Source organism: Pan troglodytes, chromosome 11 (assembly GCF_028858775.2).
Source record: "Pan troglodytes isolate AG18354 chromosome 11, NHGRI_mPanTro3-v2.0_pri, whole genome shotgun sequence".
In the NCBI taxonomy this organism is placed as follows: Eukaryota; Metazoa; Chordata; class Mammalia; order Primates; family Hominidae; genus Pan; species Pan troglodytes.
This window is the reverse complement of record NC_072409.2, coordinates 42,392,983-42,405,086: the sequence shown is the minus strand read 5'-3', so window position 1 is coordinate 42,405,086 and position 12,104 is coordinate 42,392,983. Positions and strand designations below refer to the sequence as shown.

The window sequence follows — 12,104 nt, the reverse complement described above, 5'->3', positions numbered from 1 at the left end:
AGAATCAACTTCTGATTTATACTATTAGTAGCTTAATTCCAATGATATGTAGAAACATTATTCTTATATAGCTATATTCCCTTTTCTCCCATCTTTGTTGCAGAATCATTATTGTACATATTAGATCTATTAATGTTACAAACCCAACAATACATTTTTATAATTATTATTTTACCATCTACCTTCACTTTCTTAGTTCAATAGAGCTTTGCTTTCTCCCACCTCCTTTGTGCATTACTGGCAAATATGTATATCCTACATATTTATACATTATAGACCCCAAAATATATTATATACATATTATTTTATGCTAACTTTTAAAATCAGTTAAGAGAAGGGAGAAAAATTTGCGTTTAAACTATCTTTTATAATTACAGAGTTACCTGTGGTGTTTGTTTGTTGCATGTGAATTCAGATTACATTTTGGGGTCATTTTTTCTCAGCCTAAAAATCTTCTTTTACTATTTTCTGTAAGGCAGGTCTGCTAGCAGCAAATTCTCTCACATTTTGTTTATCTGGGAAAGTCTGTATTTTGCCTTCATTTTTAAAAGAAAGCTTTGCTGGATATAGAATTCTTGGTTTATAGTTTTTTTTTTTTTTAAGTAATTTTTCTCTTGCTCCTTTCAAGATTTTCTCTGTATCTTTAATTCAGCATTTGTACTATGACGTGGCTGTTTAGTATCTCTTTGCTTTTATTTATCCTACTTGAAGTTTGTTGAGCTTTCTGGATGTGTAGTTTATTGCTTTTCAATAAACTTGGGAATACTATGAACAATTCTATGCCAAAAATCTGATAACTTAGGTGAAATAGACCAATATTTTGAAGGATGCAATCTAGCAAAACTCACACAAGAAGAAATAGACAATCTGAATAGGCTTATATTTATTAAAGAAATTGAATCAATAATTAATAACCTTCCAAAACAGAAAGCACCAGGCCCAGGTGAGTTCATTGGTGAATTCCACCAACACTTCAGGAAGAAACTATAGCAATTCCCTTATAAGCTCTTTCAGAAGATAGATGAAAAGGGAATACTTTCTAACTCATTCGATGACGCTAGCATTATCCTAGTACCAAAAGCAGAAAAAGACATTACAAGAAAAGAAAACTACAGACCAATATCTATCAGCAAATTTGGGGAGCTTCCAGACACTAGTTCTTCAGGAAAAAAAAAAATTGAGACAGGGTCTCGCTCTTTCACCCAGGCTGGAGTGCAGTGGCACGATCATAGCTTACTGTAGTGCAGAACTCCCGAGCTTAAAAAAATCTTCCACCTCAGCCTTCTGAATAGCTGGGACTACAGGTGCACATCACCACGCCCAGCTAATTTTTTTAACAGAGGTGAGGTCTCACTAGGTTGCCCAGGCTGGTCTCAAACTCCTGAGCTCAAGTGATCTTCCCACTTAATCTTCAAGATTTTTCTGCTCCTTTCTCTCCTTTCCTTCTGATACTTCCATTACATGTATGTTGGTGCACTTAATGGTATCTCACATTTTCTGAAGTGCTCTTCACTTTTCATTTTCCTTTTTCTGTTCTTCAGCTTGCATAGTCTCTATTGATCTATCTTCAAGTTCACATATTCTTTCTTCTGCCAGTTCAAATCTACTTTTGAGCCCCTTTAGTGAATATTTCATTTCAATTATTGTACTTTTCAAATCCAGAATTTCCATTTGATTATTCTATCTCTCTGTTGGCATTCTCTATTTGATGGAACATGGCCATCATCCCTTCTTTTAGCTCTGTGAACATGCTTATAACAGGTTTTTTGAGGGTTTTTGTTTTTTGTTTTTTTGTTTTTTGACAGGGTCTCACTTTGTCACCCAGGCTGGAGCACAGTGGTGTGATAGATGCCTAGCCTCACTCTCCTGGGCTCAAGCAATCCTCCCACCTCAACCCCTCAAAGTGCTGAGATTACAGGCACACTCGGCCTGTGTCTTATCATTCTTAAAGTTAGTTTCTTTCTCTGCTTTTTTTCAGGTGTATGGATCATATTATACTTTCTTGTTTGTTTGCATGCCTTGTAATTTTTTGTGAGAAACTGGGCATTTTAGATAATATATTCTACTGACTCTGCATATTGGTCTTCCCCTCCTTCAGGACTTGTTATTGTTATTTGCTTATTGATTTTTTTTAGTGACTGGCTGGTTTATTTTCATGAAGTAAAGTTGACACTTGAACAAAGTAGGGGTTGTGGGCATTGACTGCCTATGCAGTAAAATAATTGTGTATAACTTTTGATGCCCCAGAACTTTACTAATAGCCTACTGTTGACCAGAAGGAGCCTCACTGATAACACAGCTAGTCAATTAACATATATTTTGTGTGTTATATGTATTATATACTGTACTCTTTCAGTAAAATAAGTTACAGAAAAGAGCATATTATTAAGAAAATCCTAAGGAAGAGAAAACACATTTACTATTCATTAGGTGGAAGTAGATCATCATAAAGATCTTTATCCACATCATCTGCATGTAGAGTATGCTGCAGAGGAGGGAGAAGAATAGGGGTCAGTCTTGTCTCAAGGTTGGCAGTGGTGGAAAAAAATTCATGTATAGGTGGACTCACGCAGTTCAAACCTGTGTTGTCCAAAGGTCAACTGTATATTTTCCCTCCCAAAGCGTTAAGCCTCTCATATTGCTCCCTAAAGAGGTTCAGCTTTGCATATGCCCACAGTCGTGCTGGGATGACAGTGGTTTTGCTAGGGCTCTCTGGCACTTCCCTAACCACATCCAGCTGTTAAGCTCCATTAATTGGTGGCCAATTGCCCTATTGTTTTCAACAATATCCTGGGGCATAAAGTGTTCCACAAACTAACCCCATTAAACTGTGGCTCCTTTGAAAGAATAGTTTCTGAGGTCAGTGTTTGATATTTGTTCTGACCCCCAGAAGGGTTCCTTCCCAGTGGTTTATTCTGGGTTCTCTCCTGCAAACTAGCCTCTCCCAATTGCCCTTCACCACAACCTCCACTGTGTTTTCAGAGCATCCTTAGGCTTAATTTTCTCCAAGCTCTGTTGAAAATGAAGTCAGTTCCTTTGGGAAGAGATTAAGAATTACCTTTTTTTCTCTGAACTGCTTCTTCTCCCCTACCTTGCAACAAAATACCTGAACCAGAGCTGTGGAGCTGGGGGTAGAAACAATGGTAAGCTTTTCTCTGAGTGACACCCTCTGCCTAGGGGCTGGGTGCTTGGTGGAGGAGTTGGGGATAGCCAGTGGTCTTCTTAACTTGAGCCTTCTGGCATGGAAACACCACCTCAAGAGCCAGGGCAAAAGTGACCAGGGCCACAGTCTTCTCAGCATGTCACACCCAAGGTAGAGTCTCCTTCCATGAGTAGCACCTCTCAACTGCATTCATCTGAGACAGCCTCAGCAACAGGGAGCTGGGGGCAAGATGAAGGACACTGCCATCCTACTCCTCCCTGGAAGGAGGCCCTCTGTGCTGGGAGGAGAGGAGACCTGTGTTTCGGCAGTAGCTGTCTGGAGGGAAATTGCCACCGTGCTGAGCTGGGAGTGGGGAGGAAAGAAGTGGTCTTGTTTCAAATCCCACAGATTCACCTCTTCTACCAAATTAGTACATTTTCTTGAATACAGGTTCCTTCCTTTGATGTTTTTCCTTGGGACTAATTCCAGAAGCCTTAAATGGCTGTTTTTACCAGTTTACCTGGAGGAGTGGGTCAGGCGGCTCCTCATACTGTCATGCTAGAAACTGATCTTATTCTGAGTAGTTTTGAGTAGGTAGCTATTATCAATACCATTTTGTATAAGTAACAAAAGACATAGCTTTCTAGCATAGCTTTCTTCATGGTGATATAGGAGACTAGAAATGAGGTGTTGAAGTCCTAACCCCAGTACCCATGAACAAGGCCTTATTTGGAAACAGAGTCTGCAGATGCCATCAAGCGAAGAAGATATACTAGCATGCCTAATCCATTTACTGCTGCCCTTATGAGAAGAGGAAAATGTAAACACAGACAGACACATAGTGAGGAGGCCGCATGATGACTGAGACTGGAATGATGCGACGACAAGCCAAGGAAGCCACGGATTACTGGAAACCACCAGAAACTGGGAGAGACAAAGAAGAGTTCTCTCCAACAGACTTCAGAGAGAGTATGGCACTGCTGACATCTTGATTTCACACTTGTGGCCTCCAGAACTGTAAAATGGTAGATTTTTATTGTTGTAAGCCACCCAGCTTGTGACACTTTGTTATGGCAGCCCTAAAAAACGAATACAGGGGCCATTTGGTAGCATCGTCTGGTGGGTGGCTGGCTTGAAAGGAGTTTCCAGAAAGCCATCTGGAAGGGTCACCCCCATTCTGTTTCCCATTTCACATTGTTCCTTTTCCTTTTTTGTTGCACAATCTGGTTCTATGGGGAGATTACATTTCCATAAACTACTTTATCAGTTACTTCTTGAATTTGGGGAATTCTTGGTTTCTAAAAACTTCTTTTTTAAAATACATTTTAACTACCATACCCAAAAATGTACAATAACCCCATCTCACTGTTTAACAAGGCAATAATTAGTCCCCAAGTTGGCATATCTTCCAAGTCCCTTATTCGAATTCTCTTTGCTTTGGTGACTGGGTTACTGCCCTATAAACAGCACAGCAGTGCTAAGAGCTGCAGGGTGGGGGCCAGCCAGAAGTCTGATTAACCAACACCTTTTCCCCCCATATTTGGCATATTTTTATTCTTGGCAACAGTATATGAAACACACCGTTTGCAACATTTATATTTTTCCTAACACCTAATAATTCACTCTTTTATGGTGTAAAATCTGTTGCTACAGACCTTTTTTCAATTTATTTCTCACATCTCTGTGTCTCTCTACAATATGACTAATCCCAAGACCCAGTGAAATTTAAGGTGCCTGCACCAATGCACATAATGGCGATGAGAAAGTTTCCAATCAAAGGCAGTGATGGAGTATCTTAAACAACTAACAATAGCTGTTGCAGCTTAAAGACATCTCCGAATGCTACTTGGAAGTGATGATTATATAATGCTGAGCACTCAATGGTTTGAGGAACCTCTGACTCATTTTGCACTGCTAAGGATGTTGGACTGCAAGAAGAAGTATAAGAAAAAAAGGAGGGGAGGGGAGAAGAGAGGGGAGGATGCCCCCAAAGATTGACTATTTAGAAGACCATTCGCACTTCTGCTCCATATCTGCTGTACGTCTCTTTTGTTATTTTGTTTTTTGGTTTTTTTGTTTGTTTGTTGTTTTTGGAGACAGGGCTTCACTCCATTGCCCAGGCAAGAGTACAGTGATGCAATCACAGCTGACTGCATCTTCAACTTCCCAGGCTCAAGCGATCCTCCTGCCTCAGCCTCCTTTGTAGCTGGGACCACAGGCACATGCCACCACACCTGGATAATTTTTTAAAGATTTTTTTGCAGAGACAGGGTCTCGTCATGTTGCCCAGCCTGTTCTCCAACTCCTGGCCTCAAGTGATCCTCCCGCCTCGGCTTCCCAAAGTGCTGGGATTACAGGTGTGAGCCACCGTGCCCACCTCTCCTGTACTTCTTAGGGGAATGGGCAACATGCACACAAGGAAAAATGACGTCCAAAGAAAAGGCAAAACCTGACAGTAAAATGAGTGCTCTAGACGCCCAAGAGCGACATCCAAAGAAAAGGCAAAACCTGACAGTGAAATGAGTGCTCTAGACGCCCAAGAGTGACGTCCAAAGAAAAGGCAAAACCTGACAGTGAAATGAGTGCTGTAGATGCCCAAGAGCATGAATGAGTTGGTGTGCAAGGTGTGTGAGACTGTGTGTGTGTACTTCACTGTATGCTGTCTGTGTGTGTTTATCACTAGCATTTGAGCATGGCTAGAAGGCGCAGAGTCTTCTCATCCAACTTCCTTCTCAGGATCACCACTCTGGCTTTCCCTACCCCTTCCTTTTCCACCTAGTCTGTGGCAACATAGAGCACCCCTTAGTTAGTAACCTATCAGACTCTCCCTCAGTGCCATTCAGCCACCAATTTTGGTCCTATGACTTACAAATCTAAGAAAACATGTTCTAATATGTCTCCATGGGACTTGCATGGCTTTGATTTGTAAAAATTATCGTTTGTGTTTCCTTGGGCATGCATCCAGAACCGGGACACCCTGCCAGGGGTAAGATTTCCACTTCCCATTATTCTTCCACCGTGTCCCTCTTCTGTTAGAGTCTTGGAGGCCTAAACCCATAATGGGTTGAAATTCTCCTCTGATTCCTAAAAGGCTAAGAACAACCTGGAATATTTTGTAGATAACATGGAAGAAAGACCTTGACTATTTTGTAGATAACATGGAAGCTTAGTTTTTGTTTTGTTTTGTTTTTTAATTATCTGGCAATGGTGGACAAGACTGATTAAAGTGAGAAGAAGAAACTGGAGGCAGACAGAAGAATGTGGAGGAGCCTGTGGCTGTAACCGGAGCAGGAAGCAGGAACAGCATGAACGAAGTCAGTCTGTGGAAGCAGAACGTGAGGGGAATTCTGCACAGAGACAACCGTCAAGTCTGTGCCTGCTGGACATTGGGAGCCACAGAGAGGCAGGAGCAGGCGACAGCGTGGAGCTGCGAGCCTGGCCAGCAGAAAGCAAATTGAAAAGTGTTCCTAAAGGTGACATAAGCTTGCATTTGAAAAGCACCTCCGAAAGCTTCCCAGCCTCAAAGCCAGAATCGCCTTCTGACGCAGTTAGGCACCACAAGAGCTTCCCCACAAGAGCTTAGCGTCCGTTTCAGCAGCGTCCATTTCTTAGCCACAAGAGCTAAGCATGCGTTTCAAAGCCCTGGAGGGATGTAAGCAGCACAATCGGGTGACTCTAAGGTCAGCCCTTTGGGAACCAGGAAAGACACCCATGTATTTGTTTCTTTGGCAGCAGCCCCTCTCCCCAGGCTCTGGGTAAGCGCCATAGCAGAAGCTCAGGGCACCCTGACTTCTCAATGTGGAGAAGGTGTCCACCTCTTCTCCCAGACCATGTCTTGAGCAGACAGACAAGGCCCCCTATTTCACAAAGTGGATTTCATGGCAGTGACATAAATAAAGAGCCTGAGGATGGGATTGTGCTACTTGCCAAACTTCAGTCCTGTCTCTTTGCTGCGCGTGATAATCTGCCCTTCCTGCTAGACCTGCTTAGGTCAGACTTGGAAGTGAGAAATGAATGGAGAACGCCCGTTTCCCAGCCACCTCGCGCTCCTGCCTTTTTTGCCCACCTTCTGCCCTGGGTTCCTTTCCCTTCTCTAGATTCAAGAATCAAGAGTTGATTCAGGTCCCAGTGAAAATAACGCGGGGAGAAGCAGGCAGTCACTGTGAACTGGCTGAAATGATTGACCAGGAATTTGCATTTGGGCACAGGCTGTCTTTGGGATCTCCATCTTGTACGGTTCTCCACCCTACCCACACCCTGCGCCCCTGGACTGGCCTAGAAGTTCTTTTCTTAGTCGTGCTACATGTCATCAAAACTGAACAAAGGGGTAAGACATTGGGGAAAATACCTCTTTGTTGCCTCCCGGCACCCCCTTCCTCATCTGACCAAAATGTCACCTTTACCTGCCAATGTTGGTCAGCCAGACATCTGAATGGGAATTTAAGTAAGAAATTCAGAGCCTTCTGATTAAACCAGTAAAGTCTAAACAAGTCACAGACTGAAAAGACAGCTAAGCTCTCCACCGTGCCAGCCGAGTAGGCAACATGGGAGGTGGCCACTCAAATGAATGCGCCTCAGCTATGCCAGACTAGACAATGCCTTGAACACCAGCATCCCAGGGACATAATAGGCCCTTGGTACATACATAGTCAGCCTTAAAAATGAACTTTCCCTGCCGGGCAATGGTGGCTCACGCCTGTAATCCCAGCACTTTGGGATTTGCAAAAGCAGGAGGATCACTTGAGGCCAGGAGTTGACAAGCCTGGGCAATATAGAGAGACCTTGTCTCTATAAAAAAAAAATTAAAAATTATAAAATTATAAATTATTTTAAAAAATGATTACGTTTTCCACTGCCAGTTAAATGAAATGCTTAGCCTTACCTGTTTCCTTTCCCTTCTTAAAATGCAAGTGCCTTTAGGAAAATGACTACTTATCTAAATCTTTCTCACTTTAGTGTGAAATAATTTGTTAGATAACTTTCCAATATGATTGCCAGCCAAGAACAGGCCCCAAGAGGACAAGGCAGAGGACAAGGAGATTGACTGCAAGCAGGGAAACAAGCATAGATGACAGTGAGGTCATCCTACAGAAACTGCTGCCTGGGACGCCACCAATGGCACTCTCAGTGGACACTCACACCATCATTGGTCCTTACTGCCCTCCGCTGGGAGCCTGTCTCCACTGTCACCTCCATGAGTTCTCTATGTCACTTCTTCAGGAGCCCACCATCTGAATGGGAGGACCTGGCAGAACTAGCTCCACTTCCTGTCCCCACTTCCTGTCCCGACTTCCAGAAGACAGGTGGTTAGAAGATTCATCTGCACACAGTGGGAAACAGGGCCAGACCCCCGCAGATCTTGGCATTTCCTCCAAAGAGACAGGCTGCCCAGTGTGGCTGCAAAACACAGCAAAATTCCCCTAGAGTAGGTAAAATTGGAGAACGGATTAGAGTCGTTGGGCCTCAGGCATATTAAATCTTTTTACATGGCTGGGCGAGGTGACTCATGCTTATAATCCCAACACTTCAGGAGGCCAAGGCAGGAGGATCTCTTAAGCCCAGAAGTTTGAGATCAGCCTGGGCAACATACAAAAGATGAAAAAATTAGCTGGGCATGGTGGCACACACCTGTAATCCCAGTTCCTTCAGAGGCTGAGATCAGTTGAGCCTGGGAAGTCGAGGCTGCAGTGAGCTGTGATCGCGCACTGCACTCACTCCAGCCTGGGTGACAGAGGGAGGCCCTGTCTAAAATAAATAAATAAATCTATCTTTTTACATGTTAGTTCGTTTAATTTGCACAGCTCTGGGGGGAGTTCATTACCTCCAGCTTTATGGATCTCCAAGACTAAAGAGATGGAGTAACTTGCTCAAGGTCCCACAGTTAGAAGGCCATGAACAGAGATTCCAGGGTGTAGCTGGTGGCTCCAAAGCCCATGCTCTTCCCAGCCAGCTTCCCCTGGCATCTGAGGGGTGGTCTGGGCATCAGGTGTCTGTCTACAGAGGAGGGTCTTGGAGACGGTGTCTTAGTGGGTGATGGTTGCCATAACAAACTACCACAGCCTGGGTGGCTGCCACAGAACTTATTTTCTCACATGCCTGGAGCTTTGCCGAGATCAAGGTGTTGGCAGGATTGATTTTTTTCTGAGGCCTGTCTCCTTGACTGGCAGAGGGCCGTCTTCTCCCTGTGTCTTTGCATGGTCTTTCCTCTGCACATGTCTGCGTCCTAGTTCCCTTTTCTTACAAGGACATCCATCATATTGGATCAGGACCCACCCTAATGACCTCATTAACATAATTGCCTCTTTAAAGGCCTTATCTCCAAATACAGTCTTATTCTGAAGTACTAAAGGGTTAGGATTTGTTTTTGTCTTTGTTTTTGTTTTTGTTTTGTGACAGAGTCTCACTCTGTCACCCAGCCTGGAATGCGGTGGCACAATCACAGCTCATTGTAGCCTCCAACTCCTGGGCTCAAGCAATCCTCCTGCCTCAGCCTCCTGAGTAGCTGGGACTACAGGCATCCACCACCATGCCTGGCTAATTTCTTTTATTGTGGACATGGGGTCTCACTGTGTTGCCCAGGCTGGTCTTGAACTCCTGGCCTCAAGCAATCCTCTCACCTCTCAAAGTGCAGGGATGACAGATGTGAGCCGTCACACCAGGACTTTAACATAGGAATCAGGAGCAGCTGGAGGACAATTCATCCCGAAACGGAAGGGACACCAGTCAGGGAATTATTTCTGACAGGAGATGATAGGGAGAGCAGTGATGAGGCCCAAACAGATAAGCCCTGCGCCCCCACTTCCCAGGTCTGATGAATGATGCCCCACCTGCCTTCACCTTCATCCAGAGTACTGCTGGTTTAGTCTTTATTTTCAGCCTCATTAACCCCAAGGCAAGGGTGTCATTCTTTGATTCTCAATGTAACTTCTCTGCTCCGGGTTAAATTATCCTTCAATCAATGGTGTTTTTGCCTATTTTGCATAGCATGATTCCGTGTAGTTCTGGCCTCTAAACTGCCAGACCTATGCTGGGACACCCATGCACTGAAGGCCTGCTATCAACTGAATTGCATCCTCCCTAAACTCATATGTTGACACCCTAACCCCCAAAGTGATGGTGTTTGGGAGATAATCAGGTTTAGATTTGAAGCTCGTGGTGGAAGAGAAGCTAGAGAGCTTTCCTTTGCCTTCTGTTCTCCTACGAGGACACAGCCAGAAGGCAGCCGTTTACCAGTCGGAAAGAGAGCCCTCACCAGAAACTGACCATGCTGGCGCCCTCATGGTTCACTTCCAGCCTCCAGAACTCTGCGAAAATTAATTTCTGTTGTTTAAGCCACCAGTCCAGGATAGCTTGTTATGAAGTGACTATGACAGGGAGGGGAGCTGTTCCACCCCTGCTGCCTCAGCCTCCATGGCTGTCCCTGTCCCCACCTCCTCATCTTTCTATCTTCTTGCCTCTTCCCTTCCCCTATCTCTCCTGTGAATTAGCTCCTTAGGGCTGCCATAACAAAAGTACCACAAATGTGGCAGCTTAAAACAAGAGAACTAACATGGTGAAACCCCGTCTCTACTAAAAATACAAAAAAAAAAAAAGGCCGAGTGTGTTGGCGGGCACCTGTAGTCCCAGCTCCACGGGAGGCTGAGGCAGGAGAATGGTGAACCCGGGAGGTGGAGCTTGCGGTGAGCCGAGATCACGCCACTGCACTCCAGCCTGGGTGACAGAGCGAGACTCCATCTAAAACAAAAAACAAAAAACCACCACCACCAACAACAAAAAACAAACAAGAGAAACTTCCTCTCTCACAGTTTTGGAGACCAAAAGTCCAAAATCAATGTGTTGGCAGGGCCATGATCTCTCTGAAGGTTCTGGGGGGGATCTCTCCCTTGCCTCTTCCAACTTGTGGTGCTTCCTGGCATTTCTTAGCTGTGACAGCATCACTCCCATCTCTGCATCCAAGTTCACACGGCTTTCTTCCCTCTGTGTCTCTCTGTGTCTCAAATCTTCTCCTTTCTCTTGCAAAAATACCTACTAGTCAATGGACTTAGGTCCCACCCTAAATCCAGGATGATCTCATCTTGAGACCTTTAACTAGATCATATCTGCAAAAATCTCATTTCCAAATAAGGTCACATTTGCAAGTACCGGGGTAAGGACTTGGAGCTATCTTTTCGGGGACACTTTTCTACCCTCCACACCCACTTACCCTTTCCCCACCACACCTCATCTTCCTTCCTCCACATCCTGGAGCTCACTCTGCTGTCCTGTCCGTCACCTGCAGGCTTTGACCCAGGGCTGGACAGGAGCTGGAGCAGGAGGCCCAGGAATTGCATCTGGTCTCCACAACAAGACGCTCAGTACCTACGAGTCCAACTTTCAGTCTCCAAGTGTGAGCATACAGAGCAATCTCACAAAGAACCTTCTCACTGAGAAGGAAATGGCTTACACATTAACATGAGTGCACTTAGACAAAGAATAGCTGGCAACGTTGCAATGCTGGAGACAAGTCCCAGCAGCCAGTTGTGCCTTGTTAGAGACTCATTGATTTTGGGTGGCCTGGATTCCATTGTCACCAATGATATGATCATATGGGCCACGTTCCAAATGCCTCTGGCTGTGTTCAGAGGATGAGAAGGGGGAGAGTTAAACAAACCCCCATGCAGAATCTGAAGGCTTTATTCATCCACCCTGGCACTGCTTTGCCCACTGAATAAAACATTCTGTACCCAGGGGCAAGCCCAGGCCCCAGCTGGTACCATTCCCAATGTCCCACAGGCTTCCAGGCTGCCCTTCAGCACAGACTCCTCCAGAACACTGTGCTCAGGGGCTGCCAAGGTTCCAGCTCCAAGATGCAAACTCTGCCCCAATTGCCAAGGGAGTGGCTGTCTTTGCAGGGCATTGTCTGTGAGTCCTTGATCCCTGTCTTTACTAATGGCAATCCCAGGAAACTGCCTGTGAATAAAAG

The 12,104-nt window shown here is 44.7% G+C and overlaps 1 long non-coding RNA gene across 1 annotated transcript; it reads right to left on the bottom strand.

Moving 5' to 3' along the window:
* Positions 1-1,224: 1,224 nt before the first annotated feature.
* LOC104007947 (uncharacterized) lies at positions 1,225-11,619 on the bottom strand. Its single transcript, XR_682324.4, has 3 exons — positions 11,362-11,619; positions 9,760-9,879; positions 1,225-4,157 (listed from the first exon to the last, which is right to left on the bottom strand). It is a non-coding gene; the product is annotated as an uncharacterized LOC104007947 (long non-coding RNA).
* Positions 11,620-12,104: the final 485 nt, after the last annotated feature.